A 22,858-nucleotide genomic window follows, 5' to 3' on the forward strand; every position below is an offset into this window, starting at 1 on the left:
CCCGGCATGCGCAGATGGGCCCCTCGGCTTCTTTTTGATAGCTCAGGTGGTGGAGCGGAGGACTGCAGCGGGTACTCACCCGGTCATCCTTAGGTTGTTGGTTCGACTCAGGTTGGAAGGAGAGCTTCTTCCCCCCCTTCACTGCCTGAGACAGAGCAAGAGAAGAAAAGAAGTTGAGGCAGGCAGGCCACCACAAGCACCCTTCCCTTTTGTCTAAGAGCTGAAAAGAAGCACCACTCATCAGATAAGGCAGTGCTTAGAACAGCTGACTTGTCAGTATACACCCATGTGTAATATTCCCCCTCCCCTAGATAAAGGGTCTTATCAAAGCCCAGAATTGAACCAAGCCTCTTTGGAGTTTCAATCTAACACTCTCCCAACGGAGCTACTTTGTCATCTAGCAAGCAGTCTCGTGCACACCCATCTTCTCCATGGCAGATGATTTCAAGATGGAAGCTGTTGCAAGTGGCCCAGCAAGGCAAGATGAGCTTTTGCCTGCCTCCCTCAGCTTGACTCACTCCTTCCCCCATTCCTGCCTTACTTCCCGGGTTGACATGGTGGCAGAAGGGGACTGGGACCCAGCGGCAGCGGGGTAGAAGGAGGCCGGTGAAACCCTGGTGGCAAGAGGGTCTGGCCGCCTTCTTGCCGCTTCTTCGCCCTGGGGTCCCGGCATAACCTGCTGGCCGCCAGGGATGTGCTGCGCCGCAGGAGAGTGGAAGGAGGTGCGCGGGGCCACCCTCGTTGGAAAACGATTTGGCTGTCCAACAGGGGTTTTGGGGCACAGGGGTGGGCAGGATGAAGCTTGCTCAGTGGCTAATCAGCTGGGAGAGCATTTGACTGAAGATCTAAGGGTCCCTGGTTCAATCCCAGGCTTTAGCAGGACTCTCTGCCCTGTGGGGGGCAATATGGGAGGTTGGTTACCTTATCTGATCAGTGGCACTTGTTTTCAGTCCCTAGACAAAAGGGAAGGGTGGTTGTGGTGCCCCTCTGTGGTGGGCCTGCCTCAACTTCTTTTCCTCTCTTGCTCTTTCTCAGGCAGGGAAGAGGGGAAAAAGAAACTCTCCTTGAAGCCAAAGTTAAACCAGCGACCTAAGGCTAACCGGCTGAGTGCCCACTACAGTCCTCTGCTCTACCACCTGAGCTATCAAAGGGCAATTGCAAGTGCAGCCCGCTGCTGTCACCAGTTCCTGCCGGTGAGCCCATCCGCGCATGCCAGGACAAGTGCCAGCCGAGTGACTGGAATATGAAGGGGGCGGAAGAACTCAGCACAGTTTCTGTAGTGTGGTGATAATCATGTTTGCTTCACGCGCAAAAGGGCCCCGGTTTGAAACAGTGTGTCTTACTTTTTCCGCCTCTCCTTGCTCTCCAGGAAGGCTCTCCTCTGTAGGAGACTAAAGAGTTAAAAGCTGGACAAATGGTCAGGCCTAAACTATAGGGAACGGGTTCAAGTCAAGAGCAAATCTTGTTTCTGTTAATTGGTGTGAATTTTAGTTAGAGTCTGTTATCTCTCTTGTTTTCCTCCCTTCCTGGCCATCTGTGCTGGGAATGAGGCTATTAAATCACATCATCATTCCTGAGTAAGGCTTTGGTGGGAAAAAAAGTATTATCTTTCTTCTCCCCCTGGCATGCCTTTACTTCAAAGAATGTTACTGTGAAATTGATAGGTTTTAAGGTGATGTGCCTGGCCTCTGTATGGTAACCCTGTAAACAAACAGGGGCGGGTATAGTTATATTCATTATGTAGTTGTGAATATTCATTTTATGGGTGTCAGTGTAACCAAATCAGGGTCCATGGGGAGTTGCTAGAAATGTATACATTCACTTACTGTTATGGATAAAAGGATTATAAAGTAAACCCCTTGTTGCTCACTTGTGACGTCGAAGTGGAACGAGCAGGCAATAAAGGGTTCTGTCTCCCCAATCCACCCCTGGCACAACCTGTTTGATTATTTCTAACATTTATCAAAGGAGAGAGCCTGGCTGAAGGAAAAGCAGCCAGCCAGTGGTGAGATTTCTCTGAGTTCGTAAGGTTTCTGAAAGTGTTAAGCTGAAGTTAAAATGCGTTTTGCTTTGTTTTCTCTTGACCAAATCTGACTTGTTCTGCTTTGACTTATAATCACGTAAAATCTTTCTGTTGCTAATTTTTTTGTTTGTTTTCTCTGAAGCAGTGCGCTTCGTTTGCAGTGTGTTGGAGACTCCACTTGGAGTAACAAGGCTGGTGCGTATAATTTCTTGGTCAAATTGATGAACTCACAAGAGTTTACATGGTGCAATGGGATTTAGTGAAATGTGTAATGGGACAGCAGATGGAGCGCAAAGAAATTGGAGATGCCCAGATGTCGGATGGATGGGAAATTAATAATATTGTGGGGATCATTTGGGAAATTAGCCTGTAGTAACATTTTTTGGTCTCTGTTCTGATTTCATGATATGGTGTTATTAAGAAGAATCAGGAAGTAATTTCAATGTAAATAATTAATCTCCAAACTTTATTCAATCAATTATAAAAATAGTGTTGCCTTTGTTTTCCCTCCCTTGCATTAATGAGATACATTTTGTGACTTTCTGGAAAGTGCAGAGTGATTACATTTGGGGAATTCAGGGCTAGTCCACACTTAGAACTTACAGCAAAACCGCTGTACTAGTACAGCTCTCCCCTTGACATAACAGAGCCCCCTCAATGAGTGGCAGTAGCTATGTCAGTGGAGGACACTGTCCTGCCAGCATAGGGCGCTACTCACAAGTGTGTAGGCTGGAAAAACTTGTGTGTCTCAGGAGTTTGGCTTTTTGCACAACCTTGAGCAACAAAACATTTGCCGGCATACGTGCTAGTGTAGACAAGGCCTCAGTATCTGTATGTGTAAGTCGATGTTTTACCCTCCCAGTTCTGTGCACACATTGAAATACGAAGAGGGAACTAAGAGTTGATCCTCACTGGGACCTTACACTGACCTAGCTCCATTTCTTGGGGTGTGAAAAACCTACACTCCTGAGCAACATCGTTCTGCTGCCCTAACCTCTGGTGTAGGCAGTGCTAGGTCAATGGAAGAATTCTTCTTCTACCTACTTACTACCTCTCAGGGGGGTAGATTAACTCTAGTGACAGGATCACATTCCCATCATCGTAGTGAGCATCTACTCTGCAGTCCATGACATGCTGGTATTTGAAGCATAGACTGACTCTAGGAGAAAGACCACACCTGGCTCCAGTTGCACTAAAATCGCAACAACCAAAACTCTGGGCCTGTCATAGCTGTGAGTATTCAAACCTGCACAGGAAGATCATGATGAATGTGTAATGAAGCGCTTTAACCACTGGGCCACAACTCATGTACTCCTTGCACTCTCCTATGGCTCAGTTCTCACTGTGTGATCATGTCCAATTGTTTGCCCAGACCAACTTCCTCAACATACTCACTGCTGAGCACTTGTGTAAGTGTGTCCATGGCTGAACAGCAAGAATTCCTGCTGCTTTCCCAACTCTCTGGAGTATGATTAGAGTGTGTTTGTGGTAGTGACATTGCTGGAGATAGTTGGTCATTCCCCACGTCGACAATTCAGACAGTCCCTTTCCTCATCATATCTCAGGCATGCTGGTGATTCCAATAGCAGGGGCCAGGTTTCCTTTGCTGCACTGAGTTTTTCCTGGGGATTGGTAGCTTCTTTCTTCCCCCAGCCTGGAGTGAACTCAGTCTTTTAGTCCATCCTTGATGTTTCACGAAACAACAACAGCAGCATGAAAAAAGAGGAGAGTGAATATCTCACCGTGAGGAATGTAGGTGGCCACGTCCCCCAATTTGACCATTTCCCCTGGGGCAGAGGAGGTTTCAATGGAATTGAATGCCCTGACTCAGACAAGAGACAAAAAACGGTTCCTGGATCTGTGCAAAGGAAATTGTTTCTCTGTGTGAAACTGAGAAGGGAAATAAAACACCCACATGGTAGCACAGTGTCCTAAGGAATGTGGGTGAAGGACTCAGGCTGAGAACCGAATTAACTGCACTCACCCAGGTTTCAAATATTTCTTTCTTTCAAGTAGATAATGCGGAATGTGGCATTAATTCAGAGGCAGGGGCCAGGGTGGAGGCTTCTTTAGCTCCTTGTAAAAACATGATCTTGGTCCCCTCGAAGGGAGAGAGAAAAGCTCAGAGCTTCCTTAGTCCTTGGCTGGGGTGTCCTGCGTGGTTGAAAAGCCCTTTCTTCACTGCTCATCTCATGGGATCTTTCTGCTCCAGAGGCTGCAGAATCCGGGGGGCAGGGAGGGTGGCACTGCACAACGTGCAATGAAAGTGAGGATCCTGGGAGGAGAGAAAGGAACAGAAAGCAGAGAGGAAAGAAACAGGGAGAAAACACCTCCTTTCTCTCTCTCCTTCCCTCCCAACAAGAAATGTTATAAACAGGGAAACTCGGCTCCATGAGCAGCGATGGCCTGGATACCTCACATCCCAGTGAGAGACAGAGCCACCAGAGCTAGAATTGTGGGTTTCTGTGATTTCCTGCCCAGATGTTCGAATCATTTGCAGCACTGAGACCTGGCTTGGGGCTGATCAATAGGAAGATCTGAGTTAGCAGCAAACTTGTATGTGTTTGCATCAAAGGCATGGCTTTACCATTGGGGAATGACACCCCAGTCTCCTACGTGACAGGCAGGCACACTCACCACTAGAATAACCAGGCAGAAACAAGGAGCTGCTTTTGCACAGGCATTGAGGGGAATCAGACAGGATAGCTCCTCAGTGATCTGTGGCTGTTAGGGGAACCAGCTGGAAAGGATGTTGGTCTGGTATCTGTGTGTGTGTGTGTGGGGGGGGGGGACAGATTGCAGCAGAGAGAAGGGCCAGACTCGGGGGTTTGTCCCAGGATTGCTGGGGATTTTGCCAGCAGTTTGGGGGGTGGAAGTAGGGTGCAAAAGCATGCAGCCATAAGCAAAATCCAACCCCACAGTGCATTGGGCAGTGTCCTTTGCCTCAGTTTCCCATCTTGCAGTAGGAAAATCTGACAAAGAAATGCCCCTTTAATACTTCACATCCCTTTCCCTCTGTTGCAGCACACTCACAGTTTGCTGTGCTTCATTCAAGAAGATGCAGAGTTCAGAGCTGTGTTCTCAGAGGTTCACCTCCCACCTCAGAAGTCTTTGCAGTTGCTGTGCAGACCTGCAACTGGCTGTTTGCTGCTGTTACAGCTGCTTTTCTTGGCTGCTGGTGCTTCTGCAGTGTTATGAGGTTCCACTGCTTAACCCAGATCTTCAGTGATTTCAGCTTTTAGTGATTTCACTGGGTAGCACAGAAACTCACTGCCCGTACAGCCTCTGCACTGCCTTTTCTGTTAGAAAGAATCAAACAGGTTGTTCTAACATTTTCTTTCACCACTGTCCTGACACCAGGTCGCAGACATAACCCCCATAGGTGCTTATCAGTCCAGCTCTGATCATTACTGAACAGAAACAGCAACTCTCAACTGAGTTTAATTAGCTTTGTCTTTAAACATTGAACGGGGAAAAAGCAAAGCATGTCTAGGACTCTTTAGGCACCAGCCACACGACCATATAGGAACACCTGTCCCCAGCCTCTGTCCCTTTCCCTGGGATTTGGCACTCCTGCCCCTGCTTAGCGAGTAAGGTTCAGTTTAGGGTCCCCTCAATCAGTTGTATGCAGTCCAATAAAAGACATCATCTCATCCACCGAGGCCCTCAGTCAGGATGGAGAAGTATGTTCTGCTGCCCTTTATTCATCAAATAAAGAAAACATTTCATTACCCTTTACTCACACAAAAAGGAGAATATTTCAGTGAAACTCATTGGTCAGTTTGGCACAGCAGCTCCATCATGCGGTGTATCTAGGCAGAGTAGGTGTGTCGACACAAACACGGCCTGTTGCTGACGTCTTATCCCCCAGCTCATCACGAGAGGTGAAGTGAGAGCTCATTCACACCATGCTTACACCAAAATATTTAAAACTTCCTTTTCTCCCTACCTCTGTTGGGCCTAGATTTCTCCTTGTTCTCCCGCTTGTCCTATCAGGTCAGATGAGGTGGCCGAGTGGTTAAGGTGATGGACTGTTAATCCATTGCGCTCTACATAAACGGGTTTGACTTCCATTCTCATTGGTTGCATTTGTTCTTCTCCCTTCCAATCCCAACAACGCTGCTTCCTGCAAAACAAACAAAACAAAAAGTCCCTATATTTCCTTAGTTTGCTTATATGAAAGTCATGTGAGACAGTCTAAAAAGCCCTTCTAAAGTTGAGCTACATCACATCTACTGCTTCCCCCATTCACAACACTTATTAACATGGCAAAGAAAGCCGGTAGTTTGATTCGACATGATTTTTTCTTGACAAATCCATGTAGATTGTTACTGATCACTCGTGGTACAGCAACAGTCTCCTTTGGCAGTAGGGCCTGAGGTAACTCTACCCCGCCTTGGACAAACCTTTTCTCTTTTCCCCTCGGCGCCTCTCTCACGGAGCGTTTGGGGTGCCAGGCTTATTTCAGGCCTGAGGAGCGCCCTTTGACCCCACAGGAGGCGGGTAGTTCCAGGCAGGGCCCCAGGAGGTACCTTTTTGTGGCTCCTGCACAGGGCTCAGAGCTACATCAGTCCTTTCTGCCAGCTGGGGCTGGGGATTTTCCTTCTCTGCCTCTGTGGCCATGGAGAAGCACGATCACCTAGTCTGGGGGAGTCTCTTCTACTGCCACTGCACACCTTCCAACAGCTTCCTTCTCTTCCCCCTACCCTTTGGGGAGGCAGGTTTAAGTAGATCTAGACCCGGAGTAGCCCTTAATGGGGTCCAGGTGTCTCTAATTGACCTGCAGTAACCTCTCCACGCCTGCAGGGAAAAGGGCCGTTAGCATCTGGGGCTCACATCCCTGCCCTGGTCTCCCCTGTTGGAGGGCTGCTGCCGCCTCCGCCTAGGGGCCCTGCTGCTGCTGCTCCTGGTGCTTGGGGGCCCTGATGACCTGCGTCCCCCTGGCCAGGAGGGAGAGGGTGTGCCTGGGCCCAGGACCCCCTTCCCCGACGCTCCCACCCCTCCCTCGCGCCCCGACAATCTGCCTCCGCCCATGGTGACTGGCCTCACCACCACTGCTGTGCCACCAGGCATTGGTCCCAGGGCACCGCCGGTGGATGCCTTGAGTAGGGGCTCCGGGGACTCTACTGCTGCCACGGCTCCTGCCCTCCCTGCTCCGGGAGTGCACCTTCGGCTGGTAAGAAGGGCCGGGGGGGCAAAAGAAGTGCAAGGGCCCTGCCCGGAGGGCGACGTCTCCTGTGGTGGGGCCCCCTCCCCTTCTACCCTCCCCTGCAGTATCTTCCACTGGCTCTGGGGGTAGCACTGATCCCAGGGCATACGCCCAGGTGGCCGCGGGCCCCCCCGCTCACCGCCTCGTCACCTGCCCCGACCGCCGCCTCCTGCACCATCCCTGGGGGCTGGGGCCCCTTTCCCACCCTCACCAGGAAACACGGGGTCCGATGCCTCCTGGTGCCCGCCTCACCCCATGTGGAAACTTACATGCGGGCGCTAGCGCAGGTGGTGGGGCCCACGGCCGTGGTGGCGGCCTCCAAGATGTAGGGGAAGGCCGTGTACTTCCTGGGATCTGAGGCCGCTGCTGAGGAGGCGGTGGAAACGGGCCTGGCGGTGGGGGGCTTCCATGTCCCCGTGGAGCCCCTGGAGGACCTGGGCGTACAGGGGGTCCTCACCTCTGTCCCACCCTTCCTCCCCAACGCCACCCTTCTGCCTTTCCTCTCCACCCTGGGGAAGCCCCTCTCCACCATCAGCCACTTCCCCTCGGCTGCAAGGACCCCGCCCTCCATCACGTCATCTCCTTCCGCCGGCAGGTGCAGCTGCAGCTGACGACACATGACGGGGAGGCGCTTGAGGGGTCGTTTCTGGTGCCCCATCAAGGGGCCCGATACCGGGTCCACTACGCAACAGGGCAGGTCCGGTGCTACCTCTGCTGGGAGATGGGGCACGTCCGGAGGGACTGCCCCCTAGCCCGGAAAGGCAGGAGTCCCAGGATCCCTGAGACCCAGAGGGCGCCAGCCAGGCCATCGGCGGTGACCCTAGCCATCCAGTCCCTGTGGCCGTCCCTCCTCCTCCGTCACAGGACGTGACCTCTGCTTCGACCCCGGGGGTGCCTCCCCTGAGATGCCTGGGCTAGTGGGCAGGCCCTGCCAATGCCCGGCGCAATCCGGTGGGGCCTGCGGAGGGGAGGGAGCCAGGGCCGTCACTGTTGGGCATTGGTGGGGGCTCAGCCCGGGGGGAGGCCTCTCCTTCCTCCACTGCCCAACACCTGCCTTCCCAAGTCCCAGCCCCTGTGCTCTTGCCCCCTGGTCCTGCCCCCGCTGCCCGGCCCTCCGCCTCATAGGGCTGAGTGCTCGTGCAGGGCAAGTGTAGGAAGTGCAAGGCCAGAGCCCAGCACCCCCCTTGTCACTGAAGGGGCAGAGAACCCCTGCAAGACCATGAAGCAGGCTGCTGGAGCTGGGCCATCTGCTGCGCCCCCCTGCCGGAGCCCAGCACGTAGCAGTGGCCGAGGAAGCCGGGGTGGCAGTTGTGGGACGCACTATCTCCCTCCTGGAGCCCCTCCTCGAGGAGTCCCTGATCAGAAACCCCCCCACCCCCTTGTCCTCCGAACCCCCCGCCGGTGCCGGAGCTACGGCTTCTGCGGCCACCACGGGGAGGATTTCGTGAGGGGGCAGGGACCTACCACCTCTGTTCGATGAGATCGATGGTCTGGGTTTGACCCCGGCCAGCCAGCGGGTGGACAATACCCCCATGGAGGGTCTTGATGTGGGCAGCACCCAGCCACCTCTCCTCCTCCCCTCCCTCCTTCCCCAGGCTGCTGCCCCCGCTCCCGTCCCCGGGAACCCCGAAGCCCCTCTGCCCGGCCGACTGGCGGCACCCCACCAACACCGACAAAGCCCTTGTGGCTATGGCCAGGGCTGAGCAGCCAGGCTCTGGGCCACCGGGCGCCCCCTCCCCGGCTGTGGGACAGCCGCCCCCTTTCCCGCTGGGGGTGCCAGCCCAGCTGTGCCTGCACTGGGGCCCAGAGTCACAGGCACTGGGAGTCCCGAGCCCGGCCCCATGATGGACACTTCCACCTTGCCTGACTCTCTAGCTCCCAGCCCCGATCAGGGGGCACTGCACCCCACTGGCCTGGTTGCTTTGGCCGCGGACCCCGCCCCAATCCTGGCCCTGCCCCCTCCCCCGCTCTGAGTCCTGACCCTTCTCTTGCCCCAGCTCCCTCCACCCTCCCTGATCCCGATCCCCTCCTCCAGCTCCCATCCCACCCCTGACCCATCCCCTCCTCCCCTTGCCACCTGTGCCTCTGCTTCCCCTGGAGTCGTCTCCTTTCCCCTTGCGTGCTGCCAGGGAGCGACCTTTGCCTTCACCTCTCCCAGCCCACTCGGGGCTGCTGTCTTCCCTCCTCCGCCCCCGCTATTGCCCATCCCGACCCGCCGTGGGGCTGCCATAGGGGCCAAGCTGGAGGATGACCCCGCCCAAGGTGCTGCGTGATGAGCTGTGCGCCTTTCTCTGGGACATGCGTGGCACCTGGATACTCTGTGGCATTCCTGCAGGGGACCCATACGGATCCAGCCGCCGAGGCCAGCTAGTACGTGGAGTGGGGGGACAGGGTGTTCCTTAGTCACCTCTCCACCCACGAGGGCGGAATAGCCATCCTGTTCTTCCCCAACCTGCAGGCCGAGGTGCTGGGAGTCTCCGAGGTCGTGCTGGGCCACCTGCTGCAACTCCAGGTCCGCATGGACGGGCTGGCGTTGGACCTTGTCAACGTCTATGCTCCAACATCAGGCCCAGAGAGGGTGCAGCTTTTTCAGCAGGCATCAGCCTTCCTCGGCACCTTGGATCCTCGTGAATGCTTGGTCCTGGGCTGGGACTTTATCACCACCCTCGAGGAATGAGACCGCATGGGGACCAAGCGTTGCTGGACCACCGCGGACATGCTCCGGGAGATCATAGACCATCACTTCCTGGCCACCACCCGCACGCCGTCATCACCTACACCTTTGTCTGGGTGGGGGAAGACCAGTCGAGCCACTCCCGGTTGAACTGCATCTACCTCTCATGTCATCATCTCTCTGGGGCCCACGTGGTGACCCTGATGGCCTCTCTCACTGTGGAGAGGCTGGGCTTGGCCTACTGGCTCTTTAACAACAGCCTGCTGGAGGATGTGGGCTCCATTGCATCTTTCCAGGAGTTCTGGCTGGCCTGGTGAGAGCAGAGGTACGCCTTTCCCTCAGCGTGGTGCTGGTGGAGTGTGGGGAAGGTGCGTGCCCGGCTCTTCTGCTGTAACAACACTCGGGGGGCCAGCCGGCGGAGGGATGCAGGGATAGAACAGCTGGAGTGGGAGGTGTTAGAGCTGGAAAGGCATCTATCCACGGAGCGTGCCGGGAGAAGCAGGAGGATCTCCGGGCCCTCGGAGACCTTTGGACTCAGGGTGCCTTCATTCGATCCCGCATCTGTCCCCTTTGGGAGATGGATCGCGGCTCCCGCTTCTTCTACATTCTGGAGAAAAGGAGAGGGGCCTGGAAGCATATCACCTGCCTTCTGGCGGGGTATCGCGCCCCACTCACGGATCCGGAAGAGATGCGCAGAAGGGCCCGGGCCTTGTACGCTACTCTATTCTCCCCGGATCCGACCGAAGCTGCCGCCTGCAGGGCACTCTGGACCGAACTGCCCATCATCAATTCTGGAGCTGTTGAAAAAGTGGGTGTGACTTAGAGTTGAAGAAAGGTCATTGTGAGCACAGTGCAGAGTACTAAGCATTATACATTCATGGCCACTTGCAGAGGAGAAGCACCTAATAAGCCCCCTGTCATTTCAGCTGTTGTTTTCTGTGCACACGGAAGCAAATAGCTAAATTTGTGCAAGTCTTGCAGGAAATGGAAAATTTTCTGCATTGGAATTGTCCTGTGATGATTTGGAGCATCAAGGGGAGCAGTTGCAAGGCCATTATTAAAGAAGGCACCATGGCACAGCTGGTAATGCACTTGTCTAGTAAACAGGAGATCCTGGGTTCAACTCCCAGTGGTGCCTTTTGTTTCCTCTGCTCATGTTTTCCAAAGTCTTGCTAGGTAACAGAACAGACCTTTATTGGAAATCAAAGTAATTGCCTGTTCAGAAAAAGTCGACTTTGCGGAGCAGTGTTGGAAACAATCAAAACACAAGCCTGAAGATGATGAATAGGCTGCTGACAGCTTTTCTCATGCCACTGGAAGTTCAAGGCAGTTTACAGTTCTTAATCCACAGGCTGAATTCCCTCTCATCCTGGGACCAATCTCCCCAGTTCCTAGTTTATGATTTCCAGATGATCTTCCAGGGGTTGAGATGGGGGAGGAGAGAGGCCAAGTGGTGGTGTCATGGAAACCTCATTTTATGGGGATCCAGGGCACTACTTTGAGGGCCAGAGTGTCACTCTCTGCCAAAGTCATTTTCCCACTAACAAGGGCCTCTCTGTGCACAGAGCTCCTGATAGCTGGATGTCTGTAGGCAGCAGAGATCTCTCTTTTGGCATCTCTTTCTCAGTGAACATCTGCTGTGGTTCTGGAAAGGACTTCCTAGTAACCAGGAGCTCCTGACTTGGCATGACTGTTTTTCCTTGCAGAGCCGAGTTTGTTTCTTGGGATCCCTTTTTAGTATCTCTCTCTCAGAAGCAAAAAAAGACCATCCGGTGTAAACCTGTAAGTGCTGAGAGAGAGAGAGAGGGAGAGAGAGAGAGAGAGAGAGAGAGAGCACCCCTTGCAGTAAGGACTTTAAAAGATGTTAATGACAAGTCTGGAGCTGATGAACAAGTTGCTGTGACTCAGAGTTGAGCCGATCTTGCTACAACCGCAACGCAGAGTGCTCACCGCTGTACGATCATGGCTCCTGCAGTGAGAAGAGCACCTTAAAGCCCTCTGTCAGCTCAGCTGTGGTTTTCTGGGCACACAGAGCCAGACGGCTCGATCTCTGCAGATATTGCAAGGAATGAAAAATGTTTCTGCATTGGAATGTGCTGGTGCTGTCTCGGAGCATCAAGTGGAGCAGGTGCAGATGGTCCCCGAGGGCAGGCACCATGGCTAAGCTGGCTAAGGCACCTCTTTAGTAAACAGGAGATCCTGGGCTGAAATCCCCGTGCTGTCTTGCTGTGTGCCTTTAATCTCCTCTGCTCATAATTTCCCTGCGACTGCAGATAGGTCCATGGCCACGAGGAGATGTGGTCTCCCACTGGACTGACAGGGAGGGAGGGCCACCCACTCCTCCATGTGGTGGAGACTGTGAGCAATGCCTGCCCCCTGAGACCGAGGGGGACTGAAGTTGTTCCTTGCCCAGCACCAAGTGAGCCCCCCATGGACCTGGACAAGCTAGTGAAATGGTGGGCGAAAAGCCAGCAGCAGCAACACGCCGCTGAGCTGCAGCAGCAATTGCTACAACTACTTGGTGAGCAGCAGCAACAGCGTATCTGAGAGCTGGGAGCCGAGCAGCAAGAGCAGCAGTGGCAACATGTCCAGCAGCTGGCCACGCTGCTGCCCGGCACCTCCGGCCCTAGCAACCGAGCCATGGCAACTCCTATGCCCCTTCTCTTCACAAAGGGGGGATCCGAGGATGCTCCAGAGGCATCCTAATAACATGTGAATGTGTAGCCTCAGCCCACCTAGTGCTCCACCCCCATTGAACAATGTGTGGCTGAAAAGCTGACAGGTTCAGGACATTTTAAACCCTGGATTTTTTTTAACCAAACATTAAAGCATTCGGGGGCAATTTTCTCTGTCGTTTCTGAGATTAAAACCCTCGTTTCCAAGGGCTTTCCTAAAGAGCAAACTGCCCACTTTGGGGGGATTGGCTGAGATGGGGGTTCAGTGGCCCAACACTCGCTCATTTCCTGACCCCTTCTAGTGCGAGTCCTTCACTCCAGGGGTTAATCCTCCTTCCAGATTTTCTCACTCCCCTTCACAGTCTGGTTTCATAGACAGGTTCCATTTTAACAGGGAGCCTGCCCCTGTCAGGGCTGCTAAGGTGCAGTGGCAGGGAGTTCCCCAGGCTCATGACACTGCGGGAACATGGTGGAAACTCTCAGTTGTTTAAATCCTCATCCTATCCCTGTCCTTTCAGGGGAGAGAAGCCAGCTCCCCTCTCGCCAGTCTGTCCCATTGGTAAGGCTCTACTCATCCATCCCTCCCAGCTCTAACCAGTAGACTCCACTCCCCTCCCAGAGCCAGGAACAGAACCCAGGAATCTGGAGCATTCACAAACCTCAGATATGCAATTTAAACACCATGTTCCCCACAATGCCTCAAATCTAACACCCAGAGCTGGCTCAGGGGAAGGACACCTACCTTAGAATGAGCTGGAGTGACCAGTGCTGGCCATCCATTGGGGCCACCTTGAAAAGAGGTTTGTGGGGGGATCACTGAAGCCTCCCTCCCTGCAGTGATGTATGGGGAGTGGGATTTCAGAGAAGTGACATAGGAGCCCTTCCCCCATCTTTTCCCTTCTGTTCCAATGGAGACACCCACTCGCCCAGTCGGCCCCACACCTCCGCACATACCCACTGGAATGGTGGTTCCAACCTGAAAATTTCCAGGCAAGTAAGGAACCCAGGCATCTGGGCAGCCGGAGACATGTCATCGTGTCTCAAAGGAAGGGATGACAGGGACTTCAGGAGGGAACTGGCCATGGAGAGGATGAGAAATGAAGCCAAGCCGCTGCCAGAGTGTCTTCAACTGGTAGACTAGTGTCAATGGGACCTAGGCACAACCTCTGCTCTAACCACTAGACCCCATACTTCTCACAGAGCTGGGGATAGATCCCAGGAGTCCTGGCTCCCACCGGACCCCACTCCAACCAAACAGGCCCCCTTCCCTAACCTGCAGAGAGATCCCAGGAGTACCGGCCGTACTGTCCCTTACTCAGCCATGCATCTCTAGCTGATGCCATAGGGCAGCATTGCTTCTGTGAGTGCTCTGTGGGTCAGGGCATTGCCCAGAGCTGCTGTCTGTCTCTGACTGCCCCAGCTGTGTTTCCCCTGGCTCAGATTCCTCCAGAGAATGGGGAAGATACTGAGACTGAAAGGCCCTCTCTTCCCCGGGCACCAGGTGACATGTGGATTCTGCGGGCTCACCTCCACCTGCATTGACTCTGGTAGAACGGAGATCAGATTCTGGCCCTTAGTCCAGCCTCTGCCCTGGAGTGGCTCTGGGTGAGCTGAGATCTGAATCCACACCCGACACGCTTGGGTTTGGGTGTTAATTATTCATCCCGGTTGACATTTTTCAAACTCTGTGTCTCTGTGTGTGTCTGTTTGTGCATGTGTGTGTGAGAATGTGTTTGTGTGTGTATGCATGTAAATTTCCCTTTTCCTTCTCTCACAAAACAGAATTGTTTCAAAAAATGTCTCCAGCATGTCCTACCCTCCCCCCCATTTCCAGTCAGGGTTGAACCTGGCCAGTTGCCTTCAACCCATGGCAAGTTTCCTGCAGACCCGGTGGTTTTGGTCTCCAGAATTAGCAAAAATTCCCAAGAAATGTGGCCTTCTTGAACCACTATTGGGAGGTTGAGTGGGGGAGGAGTTTTTCCATTGGAAGTGTATAACTGGAGCTGTCAACCAGTGCTTTGATCCACAGAGAATTGTCGAGGCACTTGTGGCCCTGCTAATCAGAGGGCAGCGGGTGCAGGGGTCTCCCTTTCTCCCACTCCAAGTTTTCTCATCTCCCCACAGATCACAAGGCTTCTGCTAGGCCCAGGCACTGAAAATAGGAAAAGCCCCTGGTAATGGAGCAAGGTGCAACGGGGGTGTGGGGTTGCACAGAGCTCCTGGCAATAGGAGATGGCAGGGGGCACCCCCAGAGCATGGGGGAAGAAATGGAGTAATGTCAGTAGCCCCTGAAAACCCACCCACCCCAGCTCAGAGCACTGCTTCTAACATGGAGAACGGGGTTGTTCTGAAGGTGGCTTGGTATTGAGGGACTGGAACAATGCCGCCGCTCCTGGGATTATTTCCCAATTCTTTGCACTGAAAAACACTGAGCTGCAGAAAACGTGCCCTGGGGCAAAGGCAGTGGCCATGATCAAACACTGATGGGAAATAGGAGGGACACGTTCGAGATGTTTCCAGAACAAGTTTGTTTTCTGGCAGGAAAAGAGGGAAATTCTCTCTCTGTCTCTCTCACACACACACACAAACACACAGTCTGAAAAATTTCTAAAGTGTCTAATAATTAACACCCAAATCCAGGCGCGTCAGTATTGGGGGTGGATTCAGATCTCGGTTCACCCAGAGCCACTCCAGGACAGGGCCTGGACTTAGGGCCAGAATCTGATCTCAATTGCCCCAGCATCAATCTGGAGTCACTCCAGAAACTTGGCCCTCTCAATCCAGGCGGGGCTGAGCCCAGAGAATCCAGGTGTGACCTGATGACTGGGGAAGAGAGGGACTTTCACACGAAGGGCAAAAGGAGACAAATGGTCTTAGATAGGAAGAACACAGATTTTCTTCTTGTTGTTTCAATTCATCAAAATCATATCCCTGAGAAGCTGCAGCAGGTGAGCAGCTCAACCCCCCAGCCAGTCAGTGAGCTGCACAAGATAGTTCTGCTCCACAGGGACTAATGCCTATCGTGCTCCTCTCCCTCCCCAATGGGGATTTTAACGTTTAGAAAGGAGGGTTCAGGCAGCAAAGATTGGGGGGAGTCTGGGGTAGCCAGGCTCAGGGGGCCAAAGATCAAAGGATGGGCAGGACTGTAGACTCTGTTAGAAGGATCCTGACATGGGGGTGTCTTGTGCAGGAGAAAGAATTGTAGATTTTCAGATTTTGACCTGCACTGTGGAGAGGAGGTAATAAGTGAAAGCGACATCTTCTGACTCCTCAACTTTTCAATATCCCCCGGGCTGGAATTATATATTGCATAGGGCAAAATGAGTTTGTAAAAGACCTTTGATTAATGAAACCCTTGTGTTGCTCTTCACCTAATCTGACTTGTTATAATTTGACTTCTAATCACTTCAAATCCTTCTGTAACACAGAAATTGGTTTGTTTCTTTTACCGAAAGTGGTGTGTTTGGTTAGAGTGTGTTGGACACTCCACTTGGAATAACAAGGCTGGTGCATATCAGTTTCTTTGTTTAATTGACAAACTTATATGAGCTTAAACTGTTCAGTGGGCATAACTGAACATTTGAAGATGGAGGTATCTCGGGTTGCATGTGGAACTGGGGGTAATGGCTGGGACATTCTGTTGCATAATCCAAAGAGTGGTTGTGTAGAATCACTCCTTCACTTCACTGGGAGCAGCTCACATGCTGGAGGTTGTGTGTGAACAGCCCAGGAGTGGGGTTTCTCCAAGCAGAGCAGAGAAAGAAGGGCTCCGGGAGTAGGGGATTGGGGAGATGCAGCAATACAGCAATCCAGATCACACCAGGGGAAGTCACAGACAGGGAGACTTAAATATCAGGGTATTGGGGTGTAGCAGGTGGCTGGGCAGTCCGGGTGTATAGCTGCAGAGAGTAAGTGGTAACAGGCCAGAGAAGAAGAAGAAGAAATTCTGCTGCTGAGTAGTGGCCGGGAAGGAAAAGAGGAAGGTTTCCTATGATGTTTTTGCCTCATTTTGCTTGCCTGGTTCCTCTTGTGATGTGATCGGTCAGAGCAGCTTAACAGCTGTCTGACTAGTTAATTTGGCAGAACGTCGAGCTCTTAATGTGAGGGTCCAATGTTCAAGCCCCCTAGTCAGGCATTTGCCTTGTGCACCAGCACCCCAGTGAATCCTGTCCAGAGCAACAGATGGATTCCCAAATGCCATGGCCATTTCCTGGAAAGGTCCCTTTTCACCTGGTGAGTCCTTAAGGAGAGGGATCGAGACCACTTCAACACAGGTGGAAACAGAAAACACAGTCTCTGTCTCCAGGCAAATGCTGTGGGTGTAGGTGCTGAGAATGAAACATGGGAGAGAGAATGGATGGGAGAAGTAAAGTGGGGGAGGGAGAGCGAGTCTCAAGAGAGGAAGAAGAAAAGACTTCCATGTGCCAGCCTGCCAGCTACATGCCACATGTGTGCAGACACCCTAAGGGCAGTTGGTCCCATGGTGTAATGGGCAGCACTCAGGACTTTGAATCCTGCAATCTGAGTTCAAGTCTCAGTGGGACCTCATGGTGCTGCTTTGGTTTATGCTGAAACCATGGTGTCCAGGTTTCCAAGTCCCTTTGTACAAGTGTGTGTTTTTACCTCCTGCTGGGTTATTCAGGCCCTCTGCAGCCAGGTCTTTGGTCCATCACAAACCAATGACACTAAAACAAGCCTGTAATACCAGATTGTTTAGATAGGTGATACAGTCTAATGCATCCAGATAAAGAATCAAAATCACCCTACCTGAATGCCTTCTCTCACTGTGAAATCTGAGGCCTTGCAGTTTTAAGCAAAACCCAAAGCAGCAGAGGCAATCTTTGATAGCATTCTGTCTTGTTTTTAACCACTTGTCAACAGCTGTGCTTGTAGAATCTACACTTCATATTGTTTGGCCATTGTGGCACCCACTGTTCTGATTATTTCTGTCTGATTCTTTGATGGTTTCTGTCTGTCCTATAACTAACTGTAATCAGTTAAGGTGGTGCGGTACGACTGGTTAGAGAATTCTGTTACAATCTGTTAGGACTGGTTAAAGAATTATCTTGTAATATTTTTAAGAAAATGAGTGGTTAACTTACACTTTAAAAACTGAGGTCAAACAGGAAGTAAGGTGGGAAGAAGAAAAATTACTGGTGTGAAGAACTGGGATTCTTTCCTGATTACCCCGATAAACCCATAGTATTGCCTGCTCCTTGACTCTGGACTTCTGCTTCTGTCAGCGAACCAAGAGCTTTTGCACTTTTGTTTTTCCAAAATTTTAATGGAGGGAACTTTGGATACACTTTGAAGTTAAAAGTTTTTGTTTGTTTTTTTGATAATGCACAGACCAAGGCAGCTGTGTTTCATAGATTGTATTTGGTGGCTCCGGTTTTACAAGCAAAATGCACCATTTTAAGAAATAAATAAAATGCATAAGAATCAGCAAAGTAAAAACAGGGGCTGATAAACATAGCACTCTGAATAAGAGAATGGAGGGTTTAAAATGACAAAACCATGTTGCCAGTGAAAGCTCTGGCAGCAAAGAATAATAAAATGGAGCTAAGATATGGTAACTTGTGTGCAAAAGTAAGTGATTTGAAGAAAAAGAGAAGAGATAAATGTAGCTTTTGTAGAAATTAGTATTACAAAAGTTGAGGGGAATTAAATAGTTGAAGGTTGTTGAAGGTGTTGTGAGAGAAGAATTCTTGGTTTCTTTGCAGCCATCCTGAAGGAAGGATGGGCCCTTTTCCCAAGGGCATGGTCTGTGATTCCTGACTGAGATTATTTGAATGTGGATGATTTGGTTGGAATCACTGAAGGGAAAAGGGAGGGTTCAGTTTAAATTTAACTGCCTCCAAATGTGTAAAAGGGAATGTAATTTGTGTACAGCTGTGTGAAAATCATTAGAGCAGTGCAAGGGAGAATTTGTGTGTGCAAATATATTGTGTCAATCTGTAAGGTTTTAAGGAGCTAAACCAACACTCTTGGTTTGTAAAATCCTGCCCTGTAGTTTTCAGAATAATTGGTTTTATTATCATTTAACCCTTTGGGTGCTTCCATGCTGTATCAACATCTTTTGAAGACCAAAGCTGTAGCTGTGGGAGAGGCAGCCAGAAACAGGAGAAATGGGAGAGTCCAGATCTTTTTTTTTTTTTTTTGTGGTGACAAAATAGCACAAAGGAGCTGCAAAAATGGACATATGTGGGCAGCAAACAAACTAGTTGAAACAAAAAAGGCTCAGAGTTCAACCCTCCAAGAAGGTAAGGTAGAAAAGATTATAAACTTGGCCTGCTCATAGAACAAAAACACAAGAAAAATGGAGGTAATTCCTCTGTTTTGCCTCAAATCAGCAAAAAAAATATTAAAAGGAAGGGCTATTTTAAGCAATAATCTGCCCCCCCCCCCCCCCCCCCCCCCCCCCCAAAGGCAGTAGAAAAGAATTATTTTTGTCTTTCAGAACTTCAGGAAAAGCTTGCACCAGCAAAACCGCTGAAGAGCAAAACCATGGGTCTAATATTGGAACAAAGATTGTGTTTTGTGCTTTATGTTCTGTGTTGTTTGTCTTGGTACTAACATTTTTGTGTATTGTGTTTAAAAAAAACTGGGGAAAGGTAAATCTATGTATAATTTGGTCCAGTCACATTGCATGGAACCCTGATAGTTAAACAAATTACACAAAGGGGTGAGGTAGTGGCTGCTACCATGTTTTTGTGCCCAGGAGCCTTTACAGCTATTCTGAAGGGAAACGGGCCCTTTTCCTGAAAGAATTGTCTGTAAACAATTAATTGTAAATAACTGAAGCGGGCAGCGGGCAAAGACACAATCTGACTGGAATCATTTGACTACTTAAGTATTGGTCAAAATTATAAAAAAGGGAATAAGGGATTTCCATTAAAATTTAACTGTCTCCGAAGGTACAAAATGGGAATCTGGGTGCAGTTGTGTAAAAGGAATTGGAGCAGTGCAAGGGATATTAAGCAAACACAGACAGCTAGTGTTGCTTGGCTTCACCCACAAAGGTAAAAATGGGGATTCCCTGGCCCTGGATGGAATGATCATTGCTGCTAATCACAACCGTTACAGTTATAAATTTGACTCAAATCCCATGATGTGCAGTGTCAAAAAGAGGAGACACGTGGACTGCTACATCTTCAACTTGTGGTAATGAAGCAAATGAGGACTGTGAAAACTTTCCCATAGAAAGATGTACCATCAATCCTCCAACAGGAATTTGGCAGTGCCGGTATATGGTTTATGGATTAGATGGGGAAATCCCAAGCCAGTGGAGAATATCAAATTTATCCGGAGATATTGCATGGTATTCCCTGGGCACTGCCATGATTAGCGATAGTGGGAGGCTCAGTTATCCAGCCATGTGGTTTGTCACAAAGGGTCCAAAGAATGTAACCCTCTGGTCTGCTGGAGTGTATGAGCGCTCTTTGGAAATGGCACCCTACAATGAGGTGTGATGTCACCCCGTGTAACCACAATGGTACTTCCATGGATAGTCCCCAAAGGTGTGATTGTTATGGACATATTACACTGGGCGTAAAGTCCCCTTTGGGACACTGGGTGTATAATGATGTCACCATTGTGCAGAATGTAACCCTACAGGTAATATGGATGCCAAGTTGGAAAAAACCCGAATTGAAATTGGCCGCAGCCTGGAGCTGAGAATATTCCCTGACGAGCAAACGTGTGGGAGCCAGTGTGCAGTCAGTGCTTTTCAATGTGTCCTTTCAATCTATTACATGGGTGCTACACCCAAAAGAATGGTGGGTGGACCAAATTCATCCCAACTGTAATGTATACATACAAGGATTGACACAACAATTTGATTGGTGGGTCTGGGTCGTACCTGGAACCGTCACCGGAAAAGGGGAGTGTGTGTGCAGTCTGGGGGACGAGTGGGTAACCAAACACTTGGCAAAATGTAAAATTTCAACAACAAATCAATAAATTAATGGCACAGTAACTATTGGCCATTGCCAGGATAACAATGAACCTGCAGTTAACTGAATGGTCATGATGGATGGCTTGGCTAACATGGGGACAATGGCATACAAAATGCTCAGGTAACAATGTTAATGAATGTCAATGGGCTTGGTCAGAACAATGGCCTCCCACCCTATGTATCCCCATTTGCAAAAACATCCCTGTCCACCTGGAAAATAACATCCCCAACTTGTGTGGCCAGCACTTGTGTAATAGTTACCATGATGCTGTGAGAAGGCAACACAGCTAAGGTTGTCCCCTAAGCCGTATGGGAGTAACAAGAAAAGGAGGTGTGCATTGGGAACCCCTGGGAGATAGGAAAGGAGGCTGGAATGCTGTGAATTGGACTACCATTAAGTTAAGCAATTGTATATCCAGAGGAGATGTGTGGATGTGTCCCTCTCTTATGACTATGGAGGAGCAGGATCAATGGCCTGTTGCAAGGGGAGGGCATTTAGGAGTAATGTATATGGGGTAGGGAGTATTGTGTTGGGAATGTATGCAATCCTGTAATATAACACAGCAGCATATGACTGGATAATAAACATCTATACTCTGCCATCTGGATTATGCTGCACTAATGGATCAGTGGACCTAAATGTTCCTGAATAATCGCACCAGCACCTACTATCCCCCCATCCCTGTCCACCTGGAAAGTAAGTCCCCAAATTGGGGTTTGTAATAACAATACCATGACTGTGAGAAAATTTTTGCCAGTATAAGTGAGTTGATGTTTTACCCTCCAAGGTCCATGCACAAACTGAAATACTGAGAGGGATCTAAGGGCTCATCTACACTGTGAACTTACATCGACCTAGCTACGTCTTTTGGGGTGTGAAACATCCACACCCCTGGCAACAGAGTGAAGCTGACCTAACCTCCGGTGTAGGCCGTGCCAGGTCAATTGAAGAATACTTCTGCTACCTAGCTGCCGCCTCTCAGGAAGGTGGATTACCTATAGTGAGAGGATCACCCGTCCCAGCACTGTAGAGCATGTCTACTCTGAAGTGCGGTCCCGCTGTAGCAGTTTAAGCAGAGACTTAGCCTGAGAGCAAGACCAGACCTGGCTCCAGTTAGCACCAAGGATGCTGAGGTGCTAAAACTGCAAGAGTCAGAACTCCTGCCATTCCATAGCTGGCAGGATTTGAATGGGCGCAGGAAGACCCCAATGGATATTTAGTGCAGCACCTTAACCACTCAGTGACAGCTACTGGTGTCCTGTGTGTTTCTCACTGCACTATGGCTCTGTTTTCACTGAATGATCATTTCCGGTTCTTTGGCCAGACCAGTTTTCACAACATGCTCACTGCTGGGCAGTTGTGTAGGTGTGTCCGTGGTGAAACAGCAAGAATTCCTGCTGCTTTCCCTTCTCTCTGGAGCATGATTACACTGTGTTTGTGTCAGCTCCACTATGCTGTGTACCGAGGCAGAGTCGGTGTGACAACACAAACATAGCCTGTTCCTGAAGTCTTTCCCCCCTCACTCTTCACTAGGTGTGAAGGGAGACCTCATTCAGGCTCTGCTTACCCTAAAATATACTAAAAGTCCTTTTTGTCCCCATGTGTGCTGGTCCTAGATTTCTCTTTGCTCTCCCCAACAGTCCAATAAGTAAGATGAGGTGGCCGAGTGGTTAAGGTGATGGACTGCTAATCCATTGTGCTTTGCACGCATGGGTTCAAATCCCATCCTCATCGAAGGCATTCATTTTTCTCCAGTGTATTCCAAACAACCATTTTCATGCAGTGACAGGCATCTCACATGGCTTCCAAATAAATACCCCCTAAAAACCCCTATATTTCCTTAGTTTGCTTCTGTGAAGGTCATAGGAGACAGTCTTAAAAGCCCTCCGAATGTGGAGATTGTTGGAGGCCCAGTACAATTTGAGTTGCTTGACCACTGTCCCACAGGCTTAGCATAGCTTCAGTTGCTTGCTTGGCTGTTCTGACCCCTGTAGCATGACACCTTCCAGTTGGCAGAGACTGAATAACCTTAGAGCTGTCTCAGTTTCTGCACAGCACGGCACATAACAAGACAAAATACAGATACTGTATGGCTTGCAGCTGCACATAGAGAACGGTGATGGGAACAAGAAGTTATCCTGGAACGTCTGGGGTACACTGTTTTATTGCCAAGGGGCATACTTTTACTGCACCCCTCCTATCACCAGATGTTGTTCTGATGACCCCAATTATCATGGTAAGAATGGAATTAATTAGCATATATGATAATGAGAGAGATAATTAGGTGAAGGTTTTTTATGGAAGGCTATAAGAAGTCAC

The 22,858-nt window shown here is 50.5% G+C and overlaps 1 long non-coding RNA gene and 3 other non-coding genes across 4 annotated transcripts; 3 read left to right on the forward strand and 1 right to left on the reverse strand.

Annotated features, from left to right (window-relative positions):
* Window positions 1-5,642: 5,642 nt before the first annotated feature.
* LOC137157453 (uncharacterized) lies at window positions 5,643-6,695 on the reverse strand. Its single transcript, XR_010921123.1, has 2 exons — window positions 6,556-6,695; window positions 5,643-6,149 (listed from the first exon to the last, which is right to left on the reverse strand). It is a non-coding gene; the product is annotated as an uncharacterized lncRNA (long non-coding RNA).
* A 4,276-nt stretch (window positions 6,696-10,971) lies between these two features.
* TRNAT-AGU (transfer RNA threonine (anticodon AGU)) lies at window positions 10,972-11,044 on the forward strand. Its single transcript has one exon. It is a non-coding gene; the product is annotated as a tRNA-Thr (tRNA).
* Window positions 11,045-17,055: 6,011 nt separating this feature from the next.
* Window positions 17,056-17,127, forward strand: TRNAQ-UUG (transfer RNA glutamine (anticodon UUG)). Its single transcript has one exon. It is a non-coding gene; the product is annotated as a tRNA-Gln (tRNA).
* A 5,064-nt stretch (window positions 17,128-22,191) lies between these two features.
* Window positions 22,192-22,273, forward strand: TRNAS-GCU (transfer RNA serine (anticodon GCU)). The gene has a single exon. It is a non-coding gene; the product is annotated as a tRNA-Ser (tRNA).
* The last annotated feature ends 585 nt before the right edge of the window (window positions 22,274-22,858 follow it).

Source organism: Emydura macquarii, unplaced genomic scaffold, assembly GCF_026122565.2.
Source record: "Emydura macquarii macquarii isolate MOO-44397 ecotype Brisbane River unplaced genomic scaffold, CSIRO-AGI_Emac_v2 contig_1549, whole genome shotgun sequence".
Classification (NCBI taxonomy): Eukaryota; Metazoa; Chordata; order Testudines; family Chelidae; genus Emydura; species Emydura macquarii.